Genomic DNA, 19,816 nt, shown 5'->3' on the forward strand with positions numbered 1-19,816 from the left:
CCAAAACCTGAATCCTCACCTGCCTACATAATACTCAATAAGTGCACATAAAGAAAGCTTATAGACCAATAACTTGCTCATGGCAGGCCATCACAAAATGTTAGCTGCTTGGTGGTTGCTGTCACAGTGGTTAGTCCACTGAGGTAGAAGTTAAATCTTAGACATTTATTTGATTTATCCATAAATGCTTGGTCGGTGAGAGCTGACTCCCAAATGAGTCCAGCCGTGTGACTTTTTCTCTTTGACAAGCACACACAGCCCCGTGCCGCACTGCCTCCTTCGGAACAGCAAAGAAGAAAGAGGGCCAGTCCTTGGTTTCAAGAGGCTTCCTCTCTGGTGAGGGACACTGCACTGACATGCACCAAATGCTCAGTGACTATGAGAAGCTACACGTGCTGAGATGCCAGCCCAGGAGCAGCGTGAGAGAGGGAGATCCTCAATGGCAGGAGTTTTCAGCCAAGATCTCCCGGGGGAGATGGACATTGGCTGAGATGGGCAGGGCTTGGACTGGCAAATGACAGGCTCTGAACGTTAGAGGACCAATAAACAAGGGCAGCAAAGGGTGCAGGGTAGCCAGGGAGAGATGTGATAGCTGCTTATTCAGTCAAGGAGAAGCCAGGATGAATGGGGGGTGGGGGGTGCAGGGCTCTGCTGACATGGGTCTGAGGACTTAATCTTTCAAAGTGAGCTACAGAGGTCTTTGAGAATGTCAGGTCGACTTCACTGCACTACGTATTCTCACTGGTATGCAGACAAGGCCATTGGGAACCTGTCTGTGAAACCATGGGTCCTCATAACGCAGATCAACCACATTTACTGAGTACTGTTATGAGATACTATTGGGCACCAGGCATTGTGCTGGGTACTTTTTATACATGACCTTGACACTCTAGTATAGTGATGCAATGTATTGATATTCCTGTGTTTTTTTCCAGAAAGGAAAACTGAACCTCAGAGAGATTATGTGACTTGCCCCAAATGGGTACTTAGCAGGGAGGAGGTGTCAGAGCAGCCACGGGAGCACAGATCTGTTTAAATCCAACATCCATACCCTTTCTAACCAACCCGGGTTCATAACTGTGCTTATTTATCCCAATTGTGTTCACAAAACCTGCTAGTCCCTCCTAAAGCATCATCATTGTTGATCTGGCTACTGGTCTACCAGTACTGGCCTGGGGCCCTGCTTCTCTGCAAGCCTAGCTTAAAGTTGGCCCCCATTGCTGTTCACCTCCATTCCTCCCTATACCCTGAGTCCTGATCCCTCTGCTCCCTCTCCCCGCATCCTGGGATTGCACCCTCTCTCTTCCCAGGCCCCTCTGCCCTGCAGTCTCCTCCTGGCCGGGGCATGCCACAGCATTTCCTGGGGGGCATTGTTGTGTGTCCAGTGTTTGGCATTCATGCTGAGTGATACAGAACTGCAGCACAGCCTCGCTGTACTTGTTACAGCTCAGTGGAAACACTAGTGCTCTTTGGAAGAACAGGGGAGGAATAAATGTTTCAGTCACACTATAAATAATGTAGCAGGGAAAGATGTTGTATAAGTGGTGCTCTGGGTTTTGCCAGGAGGTATGTTTTCCTTCCTGCTTTCTTTTTTTTCCCCTTTTACCCTCCTCCCCAAGCCCCCCTTTATGCAGACCGATACAGAATGCCTCACACCAGGGATCAGAGGAAAACAGCTCTGCTCCAAGGGAAGGAGGAGAAGATTAAACTGTTGAAACTAAATGATTCAATCCCTGTAGGGAAAGGGCAGAAGGGAGGGAAGCCTCCGGCCTGGCTGGGCCCTTGGCAGTGATTTGGGGACTGAAAGAGAGAGATGCTCCTGGAAGAGGCTGGGTTTCGGGCCAACAGTGGTGGGAAAGGAGCTGCCTGGAAAAGGAAGGTTGGAATGTGATCCCAACTCCTTTAACTTTCTTTCTCAGCCCAGCAAGTGGAAGACAGCTCAGAGGGAAACTGGCTGGGTTCTGCTTGTAGGATTGGGGCAAAAATCAGGGAGTCGGTGGGGGGTGACCCCAAAGTGTTGGGTCCTGGGGGGCCGGGCTAATTCGCCAAAGACAGTAGAGCCCGAGAAGAGCCCAAATCATGGTAAAGGGTGGGAGCCAAAGCCTGAACCTAGGTAGGAAGAGAGAGCAAAGGTAGAGCCGATATTGGGGAGGTCAAAAGCGTTGTGAGAGATGGGCAGGCTCTCAGGACCAAGCCTGCGGCAGGGCAAAGGCATCAGAGGTCAGCTTTGCAATGGCACAGACCGTGTGCTTTGGGGGTGCGTCTTATGCTGAGAGATACCGTAGCCTTCTTCCTGCTGCTCTGGGCCTCAGTGTTCCCTGGGGTTCAGGCAGAACTGGGTGGAGTCCATCCCATCTCCGGGGCAAGCAGGTAGGGTAAATCAAAGGGAAAGCAACTTGCATTATATCAGGGGACCCAGAGTACCTGTGGCTCTTTTACTAGGCCTGTACCTCAATCCCAGGCATAACAATCACCTAGGACACTTGTTTAAAAATGCAGACTTCCTGTCCCCATTCCAGAGCTACTGAATCCAAATTCTGGGGTAGAGCCCAAGAATCTGCATTTTAAATAAGCACCTTGAGAAATTATCATTTACGTGAATTTTGACAGCCCTGTTTAGGAGCTACATTCACTACATTTCGCTGGAAAGAGGTTTGCTGGAGAAGGTCCCTACATCTACCTGAAAACCTTGTGTAATTGAATATTATTCATCCGACAATGAGAAAGCACTGATTGAGCACCTATCATGTGTGAGGTGTTATGCTTTCTGAGCCAGGCGATTGCCTGGAGCTGCAGACACAGGGCACATTGGGTGGAAGAGACCTCAGTGACTATCTGCCACCCAGTGAGACACCTCCTTTTATGACACCCTTAACGAGTGGTCATCCATGGACTGAGGCAGCCAGGTTTATGATTGTCAGGCTCATGGGTCTTAATTCTGCCTCCAGGCACACAGGCTCAGTCTTCTCTTTATACATGACAGTCTTCAGATTTTGAAGCCAGCTGTCATGTTCCCTTTGAAGTCTCTTTTCCAGATTAAAAACTGCTGGTTGCACCAAAGGAAGCATTTTTCTAGACCTCTCGCCTTGTTGGTATCCCTTCTCTGGGTACTTGGCTTGTAATGGTCTTCCTTAAAGAATGGTGCCTTCTTACTGGGATGGCTTGACTAGCCAGAACTTGGATGCAGACCAGCCTTTACCCTGGAGCTGCCTTTAGACAAGCGAGGCTGATTCCCCCTAGGATAGTCTTCTTGGTGGAAAGACTCCCAAGAAAGGCAAGAATCAAGTTGTGTCCAAGCCAGTCCTTCCATGCTTCCTGGTGCTGAAGCCTTATTGACCGAGAGTTTGCGTGCCGGTATCTGGCCTATGAGGAATTGTTTGCATGCTTCAGCCAGTGGGCAGGCTGCAACCCCAGACCATGCCGGAAGGAGTTAATACTGCACTCTTGTCCTGCCTCGCTTCCAAATAGGCTCAGTCACCATCACCATCTGACATCCTCAGCTCTTCTTCCCCATTGAGGCAGCACCAGGAGGAAGCCGCCCATTAGGAGGGAAGGAGAAGGGGAGAAAAGAACCCTTAGCTGGAGATACAGCCACAGAGACCACTAAGCCCTGAATCATGCTTTGTCACCCTGGCCTTGGGGAGGGTGCAGCAGAGGGTCCTAGGAGGACCAGGTGGCAGGCGAGGAAGAGGATCTGAGCAATGGCATTTAGGACTGATTGGAAGGGAAAGAGTCTGGGGCTGGGGAGACTTCATTATAATAATTGTATCCTTCCCCTGTAGTTACAACCTTGTAAGTGTAACTTGATGTTGGTAATGAGCCATAATTAGACAATCACTAAAAGTTGCAGAGAGTAGAGGAAATGCAAAAGCCAGTCAGCAATGGCACCCTGCGTAGTCACTCTTCACGTCCACCTGTTGAACTTGTAGTTTCCTCCTCACTTACTGTAGAAGCCCGGGGAAAGGTTTTCCATTGCCATGGCTACCTCTTCGCCTGCTCTGTCATTACTTAACCAAGGTCTTTGGTCCTCTCTCTGGTTCCCAGCCCTTGGGTTTCCTCTTTCCACTGGGGCTCTTTGGGTCAAGCCCCAGGGTCATCAGCCCTGAGAAGGTGGAGCACAGCCTGAGGGCTCCAGGTCCCAAGGAAGATAGTCTAGGGGACAGGCCCCTGCAGCATCCCTCGTCTCTGGAAAGTGGCCTGGCTATATTGTCATTGTTTCTAAGAATAATCAGGACTAATGTCCAAGATTGCACAGTCAGGAAGTGACCGATTACAGAACATATCACTGTCTACTAATAGCAGTGTGATCCCTAATGCAAAGGAACCCTTAAGGAGGGGATTTAGGCATCAGTAGTGTATGTAATGGGATAAGATGTTTGGGGAAAGGAGTCCTTCTCAAAATCAAGGCCCATGGGTAGCCACTTCGCTCACTTCTAGACACAGCTCACTCTGTCTCTGAGCTAAACTGGAGGGCAGCCCCGTCTCCTGTTGCGTGGGTGTTCCATGTGAGCGCACTGCCTTAATGCAATTTTTCACAGCAACATGTACAAGGCGCCTGGTAATGCTAATGATGGTGAATGGCGCCCTGACCCTCTCGGCAGCTGGGCCCCAGCTCCCAAGGTGGAGCGAGTTTGAATGTTTACAACATTTACATTTTAATTAAAATCCTTTTTGGACTCTCTAGAGTTTCATGAATCTATTAGTCCCTGCTACAGCTTCCCCTTTTACGGCAAAGTCATTTCCGAGGATGGGATCTCTACAAGGACTTTGGTCTTGCTCTTTCTCAAATGAGGCCTCGTAGGGAGTTGGAGGGTGGGAGAGGGACGAGGAAGATTGCAGAGCCCAATCTGTCAGTTTGCAGGAAACTGAGGCCCAGAGGGGGAAAGCCATTTGCTTAGGGACATGGGGGCCTTGAATTCAGAGCTGACTCTTCATCAGTGTTTTTAACTTTAGACCATGATGTCAGCTCCTTCCCAAAGCAGAGGAGCTGAGGCGGGGCAGGCTGTGGGTAGTCTCCCTGTCCTGGAGCCTTAGACTCTGAGCTCATTCTGAGGGACTGGTGCCCTAGGAGTTGGCCTTGAACTCTGAAGCAGGAGACCTTGCTTACGTAGTGGAACCTTTCTTTCATCCTGGGTCAGAGAGGAGAAGAGGAGGAGAGAGGGAGAAGCAGGAAAGGGTGATGCAAAAAGAGAGAAATGGCCCTGGTGAGGTTAGGCTGTATGGCTGGGGACATCGTGCCAGGCAAATCGGCGAGCTCCGAAGGCAACATGGGTGGCTCAGGGTAAGCCTGAACCCCATTGCCGAGCCCAGGGGCCTCCGCCATCCCCAAGGGGCGCTTAGGAGAGCTAGCTCATTCCTCCAGACGGTCCCCCTTGGGCCTCAGAAGGACTTGTGCTCAAACTAAAAATTTATCAGTCGAGGCATTTTGGAAGACAGTCTCAGTTCACAAAGAGGCTGGAAATCAGCCTTCTGGTCCTGCCTTCGCCATCACTTACGTAGTCCTGATCAAGCTGCTTCACTGCTCCAGACCTCGGTCTCCTCCTGTTGTTCAGAGAGAATAATATGCTTGGCTTCCGATTGCTGGTGGCAGGTGTATGTCAGATAGAGGTAAACATGCTCCACAACTAGGAAGCACAATAATAACTTCCAAATATTGGGTGTGAATAGCGCGGCCAGAGAGCCTCTTCTATGATGCTTACCTCTGGCACCAGGGAGACGTAAACTAGGGACGAGGGAGAAAATCATCATCTTTCAAAAATGAGCCCCTTGTTTCCGCAAAACTACCCTGACCTGACTTCACCCTGCATCCGACCGCTGAGCCCGTGCGGACTCTGAAACAGTTTCGCTGACCTGGCCTGGGGGTGTGAGCGTGCCCGTGACCCGGCTAGGCCCAGCGGGGGCCAGTGGAGGAGGGCATCTATTTACAGCCTCCAGGGACAGGCTGGTGCGTCCAGCGCAGCCTTTCTGCAAGACGTGGCCACGCCTAGACCGAAGTTAGGGACAACAGGCTGAAGCCTGATCTTCCCCTGGTGACTCCCCGTGGGAGCACCCAGTTAACCAGTTTTTGCAACACAAGTAGAGTATGTGGATGCTGGGGGAAAGACGGTAGATTTGGTGCAGTGACACTTTTGTTTATGGAGCTAGTTCACAGCTAAGCTGTCCAGTTGACCTGAGGAGAGGCTGTGTTATTTGAAAATGTGTTTGTCCTAATCCTCCACTGTTGAGTGCCTCCTTCTTGGGATTGAATCAATTGTCTGGGGCTGACTCCAGCTTATGCCACTTTCTTGTAAGATGTTAGCTCTTCATCAGTCCAGGTCATAGCGATTCTCTTGTACCCCTGGATGGGGTCTAGCCTTTCAAGAGCCACCGTTATCGCTGGCATTCACTAGACTTCCTTGATAAACACGACACCCTGTCAGTGTCATTCAAGGTAGGTCCCCAGCCAATCTCAGACATAACTCTAAAGATACGGGTTGTAACGCTTGCTCTGCCAGTACCTGGCTGTGTGAGTCTGGGCAAGTCACAATTTTCTGGGCTTCAGTTTCCCAATGCGTAAAACAAGGGAGTTGAACGTCATCAGTCTGAAGAAATGGGTCAGGAAAGTGTCCTTGGCATCAGAACATGTGGTGGAGGTGGCACCGCCTCACTTGGGCATGGCATTGGCAACTCGTTCAAGGGGAGCTCATCGGACACTGTGCCTTGGATGAGCACATGGCATAAGGCCCGAAGACTCCAGGGCTGCCGACAGGACACGAGGGTGGCTCCTGGATGTGCTTAGAAACAAGTCCCAGAAGAGCTTGTGATCGGGCTTGTTGTAGAGACAACCTCGTGACTCCGCTGTCACCGCTAAGGCTTTGCTGTCAATTAGCAGGCGGTGGCACTGTGGAAAGGCCATTGTTCTCCAGCAGTAGCTTACCAGGCCTCCACGCCAGCCGCGTCCTCTGCCCCAGACCCGCTCCCATGCTGTAAGGGGACTCCGGCCGGAGGCAGCGGTCTGCATGCACTGTGCTGTGCCGGCGCACGCGCTCAGGTGCGTCGCTCCTCGACATTCCAGGAGCAGAACATGCTTTTCGAGTAGACAGCGAAGAGAAGGAGAGCATGGCAGACTGATTATGGGTCACAGTCGCCTAATCTCAGGGCTACAAAGGGGTCTTAAAAGGTCACCCAGCTTCCTCCTCAAGCCGAAATCTCCCTCTGTCGTCTGGTGTCCATTTAAAGCGTATGTCTGACCAGCTTCCAGGAAGGAGAAATGGGACTGTTGATGGGTGCAAATTAAGTCGGAAGAGCAGATCCCCATGTGGATGAAAGGACGGGGAGAGCAGAAGGTGATTTTGTCAGGCCCCAAGGATTAGAGGGTTACTGACACTGAGCATTAAACTCGCTCTGAGTGCTTAGGCAACGAAGGCAAAAATAGAAATGTGGTTGTTATACGGGTGTCTGATAAAAAGGACTCATGGCAGGAGAGACCCTCTTTTCCCTGGTACTATATTTTAAAGCAAGCCGCATTCACTGACTGGCCAGGGAAAGCAACCCCCAAAGGTGCGAGGTTATGTTTCCATTTCCCTTTTCGTACTCTAAGGTTCCGTAAGTCATCTCAGTGTTTTCTCTGATTGGCTCAGTTTTGTGCATCCTGTGGTTAGGAACCCGTTGAGTTAGGGGGTGGACCTAAAGTCCTCCAGAGTTCCCCTTTGGAAACTCCAAGGGCTTTCATTGGGAAGAAAAGTGCTTTACTTATTATGTGAACTAAGTCACGTTGTTCACAAGTGTGAACACAGCTTCACAAATGTGAAATTGTCTGACAGGGGCAGCAGTTTCCAGGACCGGCTGCTGTTGAGCATGGGGGCTGGGAGGCCTCTGACACCGGGGGCTGGCCCGCACCCATCTTAGAGCTGTTTACCAACCTCCAGGCACTGGTGCCAAGATCCCTTACATGATTCAATATTTGAGCTCTTTTTTAATGTTTGTTTCCCTTTGAACAATAAGTATTTTTCTAGTTTTCCAATTAATTAGTGCAATGGCTGGACTCAGATGGCAAAGAAACTGGCACTTCCTAGTAAGCACCGGCTCCTCAGGGGTAGTCTGGGGTGCTTGTGTCCGTCCTGCCCACAGGGCACTGTCCTGGGCATAATCGGGGCATCACTACTAGACTCTGTATTCTTCAGAGGCTGTGCGGGGCAGTTGTTAAACCATGAACTCTAGAGTCAGACTGCCCAGGGTTCAAATCCCGGCTTCCCCTGCTAACCTGGTTTTATGACTTGGGCAAATTTCTTAACTCTTCTGAGTCTCAGTTTTCATCTGTAAAAGGGTAGTTGAGAAGACTCAATTATGTGGAGATGATAAAGATAGATGTTCTAGTTTGCTAGCTGCTGGAATGCAATATACCAGAAACAGAATGGCTTTTAAAAAGGGGAATTCAATAAGTTGCTAGTTTACAGTTCTAAGGCTGAGAAAATATCCCAATTAAAGCAAGTCTATAGAAATGTCCAATCAAAGGCATCCAGGGAAAGATACCTTGATTCAAGAAGGCCAATGAAGTTCAGGGTTTCTCTCTCCAGTGAGAAGGCCCATGGCGAACACAGTCAGGACTTCTCTCTCAGCTGGAAGGGCACATGGCGAACACAGCATCATCTGCTAGCTTTCTCTCCTGGCTTCTGGTTTCATGAAGCTCCCCGGGAGGCATTTTCCTTCTTTATCTCCAAAGGTCACTGACTGGTAGACTCTGCTTCTCGTGGCTATGTTGTTCTACTCTGCTCTCTCTGGATTTTCCATTCTCCAAAACATTTCCTCTTTTATAGGACTCCAATAAACCAATCATAACCCACCCAAATGGGTGGAGCCATGTCGTCACTAATCCAGTTTAACAGCCACTCTTGATTAAATCACATCATCCGGGGAGATGATCTGATTACAGTTTCAAACATACAGTATTGAATAGGGATTATTCTGCCTTTTTTGAGATGGGATTTATATTAAAACATGGCTTTTCTAGGGGGCATACATCCTTTCAAACCAGCACAATAGATAGATAGATGATAGATAGATAGATAGATATAGAGAAAGAGAGAGAGAGAGAGATAGATGATCAAAGATGATAAAGAAGAAAGGAAGAAAGTAAAGAGGGAAGGAAGGAAGGGAGGAGGGAAGGAGGGAAAGAAGGAAGGAGGGAGGGAAGGAAGGAAGAACAGATACATAGATGATTAATAGATACCTGCAATAGTCATCCTTGGCACATAGTAAATGCTACACAAGCCTTCCCTATCCTCATCCTCATCGTGCTCTGAGCATCTCACTCGCATAGGTATTTTTCCCCATTTACTGCTGATGAAATTGAGACCCAAATGAATTAAGTTTTTTGTCAAAAGCAGTACCCCTGTTAAGTGGTGCAGCCAGAATTGAGACCCGGTTCCATCATACCCCAGCCCCTGAGCTCTCTTCACATCAGATTGCCTTAGACACCAATTCTGAAGAGTGTGAGTATCACCTGCCCTTGTTTCACCTTGTGAGCCAGGGGGTGGTCCCACCTCTGTAACGCAGCCATGCTCTATGCTCCCAGCTCAGTGCCAGCGCACTGGACAGGAATTACTCCAAGCGGGTAGAGGGCAGGTCTCAGCAATGGTGGCTAAGGCGGGGAAATGCCAGCCTGGACTCCACCTGGGGATTGGGCCACTGTACACCTCTCCAGATGTCTCCATCTTGAGATTAAGCAAAATTCCCTCATGGCCCCTGTCATAGGAGTGATTTGGAGCTGGACCAACTCCCATGGGGGCTGAGGCATTGCTTACCTTTTCTGAGGCAGAGCATCTTTTCTCAGGATGCCTGGGCACCCCTAGGTTTGCAGCACGGGGCCTCCTGCTGGAAGGCCTGAAGGAGCTGGGGTACAGAGTTTACATTTCATTTCATCTTACATCAGACAGACTTCTTTTTAAATCTCAGCTCTACTATTACTACCTGTGGGAACTTGAGCAAGTTACTCAATCTCTTTGAGCCTCAGTTTCTTCATCTATAAAATGAGAATGAGAATATGAACTTCGGAGGGTTGTTGTAAGTATTGCATAATAAGGCCTGTGAACTTTATGCCCAGTGCATAGTGAAGTGGAAGCTGCTTAGCATTGTTGTTGCTTTTATTATTTGTGTGATCATTATCATCCTTGCATCCAGCTGCCTGAGAATTCAGAGCCTCACGTATAGTCAGCCTTCTTCTACCTGCACATTGACCCCATTGGGGTCCTGAACCTGGGCCCACCTTGACCCTACAATGGACACACCAAAACGGGGGGCCTACCAGTGTGGCGCCCCCTGCAAATGGCACCTCAAATCAGAGTACCAAGATGGCAGCTGGGACTGCAAGCCTGAGTATGAACTGGAGCTGTGCCCAGGGATGGTTGCAAAGCTCACACCCACGGCTCGGCTTTGGGCTCCGCACTTAGGGTATGGAAAGTGGGAAGGGGCTGGCAACTGCCAGATATCTGGACACTTGGCACTGGGGCTGGAACGCAAGAGTGGGAGGGGAATTTTCTGTTTCAGCGATGTTGTTATGCTTGATTCTATATTTTACATCCTGGGGTAGAGATGAGGAGAAATGCCATTCTAGGTGGCCCCAGCAGACTACCTGAAGTAAAGCATTGCCGTTCCTACCCCATTTCCCCCATTAGCCCAGTGCCCTCCACGCCGCAGGTAAAGGCAAGCAGATGTCAAGGAGCGGGCTGGTACAGGTACCTGGGTGAGAACAGGACTGCCCTAGCTGTGTTCTTGATTGATCTCTAAGGTCCCTTTCAACTTAACATTCTGCAGGGATCTGAGCCCATAACTCAAGGAAGCCACAGACTCCCAGAGCAATGACTTGTTGGCAGTAAATCCTGTTCATTTAAACAATGCTGCTGTCCACATTGCACTAGCTGGTGTCCCTTCCACCCCTTGATTCTCACAGCACTTCTTGGGGGCAAGAATTATTCTCTCCCGGGCTCAGGGATGGATCCCTAGGGGTTCAGAAAAGTAAGTGACTTTTCTTGTGTTAGAGAGCAAACCATTGCCATATCCAGAATGGAAGCTCATGTCTCCCAATTCCAATGTGACTCTCTCTCCAACAGTTTTATAGAGATATAATTTACCCATTTAAAGTGTACAATTGTATGATATTTTATTATATTCACAGATACATGCATTCAGCACCGCAGTCGACTTCACAACATTTTCATCATCCCCAAAAGAAACCCCATACTCTTTAGCGATTGCCCCCATCTCATCATCCCCAGCCCATCCCTAAGCAACCACGATGCTGCTTTCTGTATCTGTAGATTTGCCTACTCTGGCCAATTTATATAAATGGAGTCATATAATGTGTTTCAGGAGAACTGGCTTCTTTCACGGAGCATAATGTTCTCAAGCCTCCTCCATGTTGTAACATGCACCAATACTTCATTCCCTTTTATTGTCCAGTGATATCCCATTTTATGAATATACCATATTTTGTTTATCCATTCATCAGTTGATGGACATTTAGGTTGTTTCCACCTTTGGGCTATTGTCAATAATGCTGCTGTGAACATCAGTGGGGAAGTGTTTGAGTGAACATATGTTTTCATTTCTCTTGGGTATATGCCAAGGAGTGGAATTGCTGGGTCACGTGGTAACTTCATGTTTAATTGTTTGAGGACCTGCTTGAATGTTCTCTACAGCAGCTGCGCCATTTTACTTTCCCACCAGCAGTGTATGAAAGCACCAATATCTCCTCATCCTCACAACACTGAGGTTCACTTAAGCTGTCACACTGCCTTCAATTGAGGCTTACAGGCAGGCGGGGGGACCCACAGAGAGAGGATCATGAAATGAGACACAGCTTGATTTAGGTCATATGCCATTCTGAGGTTGATTTAGGTCATGTGTCATTCTGACATTAGGCTTCGCCTAAAGACCAGCGCTGGTCGCCACTGGAGATAGAAACAGTCCGCAATGCTGAAGCCAGAATATTAGATCCCTTTCCCAGACGGGAAAATTTGCCAGAAAGGTGACTGTGGCTTTGTGTGTGTCAGGGTGACTTCAGGATTACAGGACTTGTGTGAACACTGGCCACTTTCTTCCCAGGACACATCTGGCCGGTGCCCCTGAGTGTGTGGGAAAAGCCCTGATTGAGGGTTGGGGTAACCAAAAACTACTCAGCAAAGCTAGGCAGCTTGCTGATTTTCCCAAATAATGAGGGATGGGGAATGATGCTGATTCATCACATCTTCTCCCATCACCATTTAAATGCGAGGGTCGTAGCTTGTTTCCCTGAAGTTGAGCAATGCTGGATATGGAACTCTGAAGAATCTGGGAAAGGGCTAGCAGTGGAGGAACAGAGAGAGAAAAGCCAAACCCTACTGGGAAAATGGAGAATGAAGTAGTTTATCCATGGGAGAGAAACTGACCCCCAAGCTTCCCATGACTGTGAAAAGCATGCCAAGCCCGTTAAATACATTCATTGGTGGGCAAGGGGGTGGTAATGGGAGAGCACAGGCTTCACAGAACCCCTTCCCAACATACACACAGTGATAAACATGATGTCACATTTTATGTCTATTCCCAATTCTTCTACTTTTAATCCAAATGATTCTGGAGGGTCAAGCAAGATTCTCATGCATTTTGAAGCTGGATGCCTAGGCTTTGGGCTTCCAAGGGTTAGAATAGAGCCATGGCTTCTGGAGTATGAGAACTTACCCTTTAAGCAGGAGAATAATGGAGCTAGAGGTGACCCTCCAGGACTTCTCACCCATCCCCTCAGTCACAGATGGGGAAATGAGGGCTCAGAGGAAGGGCGGTGAGCAACCTGCTCAAGTCAAGGGCATGGCGGAGGTGAGTCCAGAACTCTACCCCTCACTGCCCTGGCAGGAGTGGGCAAGTCTCCCCCTCATCCTATGCCATGAAATGGAATAACACGTAGCTTCCTTCCCCGTCATTGGGGTAACATTGCCATGAAGTCTAATCATATTTTCACAACCCAGGTGACCTCTGATGATTTAGGAAAAGATCCAGGGACTAGAACAGGCAAAATTCTTGGGACAAATCCTACCAAATGCGTTTCCAGAAAGAATAAGATGCTTCACAGGCCAAGGAGCAGTTTCCACGCTTGGGGACCTCCTCTGTTAGGAGGCCTCCCAGGGCTGCTGGAGCTTAATGAATTCACCGTGGTCCAGGGTCTGCTTCCAGCCTTCCAGCCTCATAAACCTGGTGAGGACAGTAGTGCAGGAGGAGCCTAGGCTGACAGCATCAAGCTTTGCTGGTTTAGCGGAGCCACTGGCTCGGGGGACAAAGAGATGAGCCCGGGCTGCCCTAGGAGCCAGGACTAATGCCCCAACCATCAGTTACTAATAGATCATGGATAACACCTCTCTTGCCATGTAGCCATCGTCATCTCTGACATCTCCCTGAGCCTATTTGCCCATCTGTGTAATGGGAATGAGAACTTCTACCTTGAAGGGATACTGTGACTATAACACCAGATAATGTCAAGAAAGTACCTTCAAGGTGATGGGAAAGTTCTGGGAATGAATGGGGGTGATGGTCACACAATAGTGTGAATGAATTAACACCACTGAATTGTATACTTCAAAGTGGTTACAATGTATATTATTACCACAATAAAACAAATTTTTTTTTAAAAAGCAAGTACTTGGAAACTCTGAAGGACAACAAAGTTTTAGGGATCTAACTATTCTTACTTTTGCTGGAGATGCAACCCAGGACTCAAATGGCTGAACAGGCCACCAGTGAGTGATGGAGTGGGGGGACAGGGGCCACCAGACAGAAGTGTTGCTCATGCCACATGGGTTCTCTGTGGGCTCATCCTCCTTTCCTCTTCCTTGCCCCATCCCTGGGCTAAGCTGGGGCAGCGGGATGCTGATCCAGCAGCTGGCACAGAGGCAGCAAGCTAGGACAGGCTGTAAGAGCAGGTGCTCTGGGCTGAGGTTTGGGTCAAAATGTGACCTTAGTCTGTGCCTGCAGTCCAGTTCAACAGCCCCGCAGTACAGGGCCGATCTCCAGGGTCCCTCCCCACAACCCACCTAGGGTTGCTTCCCACCCTGGGGAGAGGGAAAGGCATGGAAAACACACCATATCAAAAGCCTGTCCACTCTCTCCTGGGAGAGTGTGCGACCTGGACTTCCTGGGGGTCAAAGGAGTGGCATGGGCCTGGGGTCTGTCTGGGATGTTCTGGAGAACCCACTTGGCTCCTGGCACTGCTGAGTTTCCAGTAGGTTCGAGCCCCAGGCCTCAGCCACACAGGAAAGCTGGGCGCTTAGCTGCTGAGTCCTGATCAGCCCTCAACCATGCTCGATAAGCTTGATCATCCCTGCACCCACCTGGAACCCAACCCTACCGCACACACACATATTCACACACACACACGCATGGCGCTTTAAACAGACTGACTTGGAGGACAGCCTCTGATTCAAGCTCAAGGACCAGACCTTCCTTTAGGTGTGTGTTCAGACTGTCAAAGGCTCTGACAACTGCTTTGCACAAGGCTGCATTGATCTCTTCTGACTTTCTACCTAATTGCCCTGAGAAAGAGCTAAAGAGGAGGGTTTCTCCAGGAGCTGCAGCCACTCTCTTGCAGCATTCATTCATGCTACTAACATTTATTGAGCATCTTTTGTACTCCACGACAAGGTTCTGTGAGCCTGCAGGAAAGAATGGTTTCCTGTCCTCATAAACCTCATGTTCTGCAAAAGCCACCTAAGCTAAGCCCATCCATATAAAGATTTATAGATTCCCTGGTCCAGAGACCTCCAGACATGGCAATGACTTAGAATCACCTGGCAATGTTCGAAAACAGATCCCCAGTCCTCTCCCTAGAGACCCAGAACCAGAACACCCAGCAGGAGGTCCAAGAAGTTTGAAGTTCACAAATAATGCCAATGAGAAGCCATATCTGGGAACCACCGATCTAGTCTATTCTATCACTTTGCAAATGGGGAGACTGAGAACCAGAGAGGATTTATTAACTTGCCCAACCAGTAGTATAGGCAGGTAGCCGTCCCTGTTCTGTGGCCTTTCCACCATGTCATGCCAACCAAAGGGGGGAGAACGGGATGAGCCAAACAAGAGGTTGTGATGAGGAAGGATCTTGGAAGGTGACTCAAGAGCTAGCACCTGGGGAGACCTATGCTGCAAATAGGCAGAGATAGGAGGAGGCTTTTGCAAGCTGGGGGGCATAGAAAGAGCAAAAGTTTAGAGATGAGACTTCCCTGGCCTTGAGAGAGTGATTGCATAGCTCAGGCTGGCTGGGACAGGCCATCTCTATTGGAGAGAACCAGGGAATGTGTCCAGACGGTAGTTTGTGAGCAGAGTTGGGACCTTCCCCCCATTATTCAGTGGGCATGGGGAACCATGGAAGGTTTTTTGTAGCCGTAGCTGTGAGGGGCAGAGTAATTTTAAGACAATTACTCTCACCATCAAGTGAGAGATTACTTCTAGATCAGGCACATCCAGAGCAAGGAGATCAGTGAGGAAGAGGAAGGAGAGACAGAGATCTGGGGGCCAGGCCTTCCAAAGGAGGCGCTACCTGCCTGAGCAGGTGCCAGGGGAAGTGATGGAGCTGGTGGGTCAAAGATGTTGCCCTTTGGCTGAATAAGAGGATGACCAATGAATGGATCTAGAGCATCTGTCGAGGCTAGGGAGACCAATTTTAAGGGAAAGAGAAATCTCTTTTGAGTCTAGTTTGAGTCTGCATAATATACAGAAAGCACTTAATGTCATTCCTGGCCAGAGTAACTGCTCCATAAAAAGAACCGGTTGTCGTGTGGTTATCGTTGTTCTAAAGACAGGTTAAGTTTGAGCTTATGAGTATCGCCCCATCCCCTTGGGGTGATTCTCTGACAGACGCTCACCTTCCCAGCAACCACCAAGCATTTGGCTTGGCAAAGCTTTCAGCCTCCTGTCCCTGGAGGAGACCTCTGGTCATCCAGGCTGCCTGGGCTTCTGGGAGCCTGGGAGCAGGGGCTGGAGAAGGGAATAAATGCTTCCTAAGCAGCTACCAAGTCACAGCTGCACTGGGTGTATGCACCTATGCAGTACCCCTTTCTAACTCACACAGCCAAGGGGCAGGTGTGACCATCGTCCCCATTTTGCAGAGAAGGTGAGCCACTCATCCTGTGATTGAGGGACTGAGGCAGCCGTAAGCCTAGGCCTTGGGCCCTGAAAGCTTCTCAATACGGCACATTGCTTCTACCTCAGCTACCTCTTCTAGTCTTTACTGGTCTTTTCCTTCTCCGTCCTCCAGCATCTAGTAGAAATTACCCACAAGAAGCTGAAGTCAGTGTGACTGTGAAAACCTTGTGTCTGATGCTCCTTTTATCTACCGTATGGACAGATGAGTAAACCATAGGGATTAAAAATAAATAAATAATGGGGGGGAAATGTTAAAATAAATTTAGTAGATTGAAATGCCAGTGATCAATGAAAGGGAGTGATAAGGGGTATAAAAAAAATAGGGGAAACAAAGGCTAAAATATACTGGGTGGATAGAAATGTTAGCAGTCAGTGAGAGAGAGGGCTAAGGGATATGGTATATATGAGTTTTTTCTTTTCTCTTTTTATTTCTTTTTCTGAATTGATGCAGATGTTCTAAGAAATGATCATGGTGATGAATATACAGCTATGTGATGATATTGTGAGTTATTGATTATAAAATATTCATGTTTGTATGTTGTTATGTCTTAAAAAAAAAAAAAGAAAGAAAAGAAACTGAAGTCAGCCCTTGAGTCGCCCAAGGAAGGCAGAGGGGAGCTGCTTGGAAGCAAGTCTGGCTTTGCTTCCAGACCCCTCCGAAAGGACTTTGGTGCTAGGCAAACGGCTGCCAACTTAACCTTGAGCCTGCCCCTGCCAAGGGAGCCCCGTGCCTCTCTCCTGTTCCCACCCCCATCTCTTCTTCTGGCTTTCGAAGAGTGGAAGTAATTCACCCCGAGGACATGCAGCTGGGCAGGGAAGCCAGTCCTCCTACTTTTCAGGTCACTGCGGCTGCACTGATGGGGCAGCGTGGAGAGGAGCACAGACGGCATGGCTGGGAGAGATGGGGGCAGAGGGGCTGGGCGTTGGGCAGTGGTTGGTCCCTTCTTAGTGGGGGCAGGGCAGAGGCCCCCAAGCAGGCCGGGAGGCTTCACCACCCATTGGGCTTCCCGGGACCCTGATGCCTGTTAGATGGCGCCTCTCTCAGTGTGAGTGTGTGGGTGTGTGTGTGCGCGCGCGCGCGTGTGCCCACTGGACTAGAAGACCCCAATATGTGGTCATGACCTGGTGGCACCAGCCCTTTAAGACATAGGATCATGGTGGGAGGCATGGATGGGGGGTGTCCGGGCAGAGCCAGACCAAGAAAGACCCCTTGCTGCCCCTTATTCTCTCTCCGTCCTTCTTGCTCTATCCCCGCCACTCTGTCTGCTCTCTGTGTAGCTTATTCTCTCTTAAGCTCCTTCTTCCTTTTTGCTTTTAACTAATCAAAGTGACTCTTTCCTCCCACCTGCCTTCCCTTTTTCCATTTGCCCTTCTACTCCCCCACCCGCACCCCAGGTTTCTCTCTCTGCTCTTCAGCCTTTGTCTTTTGGAAACATCAGCCTCTTTCTCAGCCATTGACAGTGTGCACCGATGACCTAAACAGGCAAGTTTCCTTGTACTTGTTCTCTTCACGTCCCTCTCCCTCACTGCTCATGTCAGGTCTCTGGAGCCCCCAGGTGCCCTCTGACACTGAGAGGCACCCCCTGGGAAGCCCAGGGCCGGGACAAGTGACAGGACCCTGACCAGTTGCCGTCTCTGTGGTCTGACCCTTCAACTCTAGTTGCGAAGGCACTTGAGGGCCGCGTGAGCTCACCTGTCCGCTGCGGAAGGGCCCATCTCCAGAGGTCCCCATCATCTCGGTGAGCGCACCTAGCTCATGAACCTGAGGCAATTCAAGTGTCTGCTCAGTACCTACTAGACCCTGAGCCCTTTCCTGAGAAAGCATGTGAGGACACAGGTACAAGAAGTGCCAAGTGCTCATTCATTCCCATTTCTGGGTCTCTGGGCTCCTGCTCACTCATCCCTCCTTAAAAGTCCAGTTCTGCTCTCCTCTTTCCATGTTTGTCCTTGCTTAGGACTCCTTGATAGCTTTAAATTTTATTTAACAAATGCTTATGTACCATTTTCTACATACCCTATTCTAAATTCTATATAAATATAAAGCAGCTAATCCTCCTCACTACTCTAGGAGGTGAATCTTATTATTATCCCCATTGAACAGATAAGGAAACTGAGGCTCACACTTGAAGGTGGTAGATATGGGGTTCAAATCCAGGCAGTCTGGCTGCGGAGTCCATGCTCTCACCCGGGTGCCAGGGCTTCTCACCACATTGGCCCAGACTTTGTGCATTTTGCCTGCTTAGCTCTTCCTGTGCTTGTCTTCTCCTCTACCAGATGTAGCACATATATCCTGGGCTCCTGATGTGCAGAGCACACTGTGGGCAGTAGGTGCTGCCTCTAAAGAAATCAGTGGCAAAGAGCCAGCCCTGGAGGAGAGAGAACCCCACCCTCGCCCCTTATCCAAATCCACCACCCATGCAGATAGGCACAAACAAATACATATACAAATAAGTATAAATTTCACAACTGGGTCTAGGGGATCCAGACTTGGTGACTTGAGGTCCCAAGTGACCCCTCTCCATCTCCAGCACCTGGTCAGCAGACGCAAGGCTTGGGCATCGGGTAATGACTCAAAGGAAAGCCTGCTGGGAAAGGGAGAAGTGAGTTGCAAGCCCACTGATATCATCAGTGAGCTATGGGACTTTATTTTATGGATATGCTCTGACATGAGAGTACGGAACAAGAAAACTTCTAGAGACCTGTCTAGCCACAAGGTGCTATGCAGTCGCTGCTCTGTTCAGGTGAGACATCTTACTATCAGTCTCAGAAGTGTAATTTGACCATTTGTGGGTCATTCCTTTGGCTTTCCAGTCTTTCTTTTCTCTAAGAGACCTCTTTCAAATGCAGATATTCATGAGGTGGATGATACCAGTGGTGTGGAGTGAATGTTTATCAACCAGCTCTCAGGGGTGGGGGTGGGGGATACCCTGATATGGAGCATTTGGTGTTTTGGTGGCGTAAATACTCCACGGCCACTTGCAAGCTGCCAATGTGATGTCCATGAACTTGAAGCTGGGGATAGATGTACAGTTGGCTCTCTGAGCTGTTATGAGCTGGCTCCAGCACTCTCAGCTAACCTGTATGACAGGTGCACATAATAGGTCCTAAATAAGAGACATAAGGGGAGAAATCGCTGGGAGCAGTCCTGCAAGAAGGGAAGAGGGGACATACGGGATGGGACGGGGGGTGGGTGGGAACCTGCTGAGCCCACCCAAGGCAGACTTGCCTCCCTGCCTCCCTCCCTGTCAGACCCCACTTTCCTCCTCAAACATCTGGGAGAGGTGGAGGATCCGTCTTGAAAGCCTGATGGAGAACATTTCCCTGGGATTCCAGGTCTTTCCAGTGAGAGTCAGGGAGTCCAGCACTTTCCCTCTCCGAAGGTCAGGCCAGCCCACAGCCATGAAGACTCGATTCTTCCCATGAAAACATCAGGACGCATGGTCTGACGGGATTTTTTTTTTTTCCCGAATTCGAGTCTATTTAAATGAAGTCTTCCAAGGTCTAAAAATTAAATCCTGGTTAGACATTTAATGAAATGCCTTTATCGAAAAGAATAAAATTATTTTACATTTGAAAAGAGTATAAAAATTCAGCTAACCACATAGCAGCTAATACCATATTTGAAAATAGAAATCACTCAAGTTAGTAAGATTTGTGAATACTGGGTAGCAGG

General features: G+C 49.2%; 1 protein-coding gene across 2 annotated transcripts in view; it reads left to right on the top strand.

The window, feature by feature from the left end:
- DSCAML1 (DS cell adhesion molecule like 1) overlaps positions 1-19,816 on the top strand; it is a 343,174-nt gene that overhangs the window by 131,986 nt on the left and 191,372 nt on the right. The gene's annotated exons all lie outside the window — the stretch shown is intronic.

Source organism: Tamandua tetradactyla, chromosome 8 (assembly GCF_023851605.1).
Source record: "Tamandua tetradactyla isolate mTamTet1 chromosome 8, mTamTet1.pri, whole genome shotgun sequence".
Taxonomy (NCBI): Eukaryota; Metazoa; Chordata; class Mammalia; order Pilosa; family Myrmecophagidae; genus Tamandua; species Tamandua tetradactyla.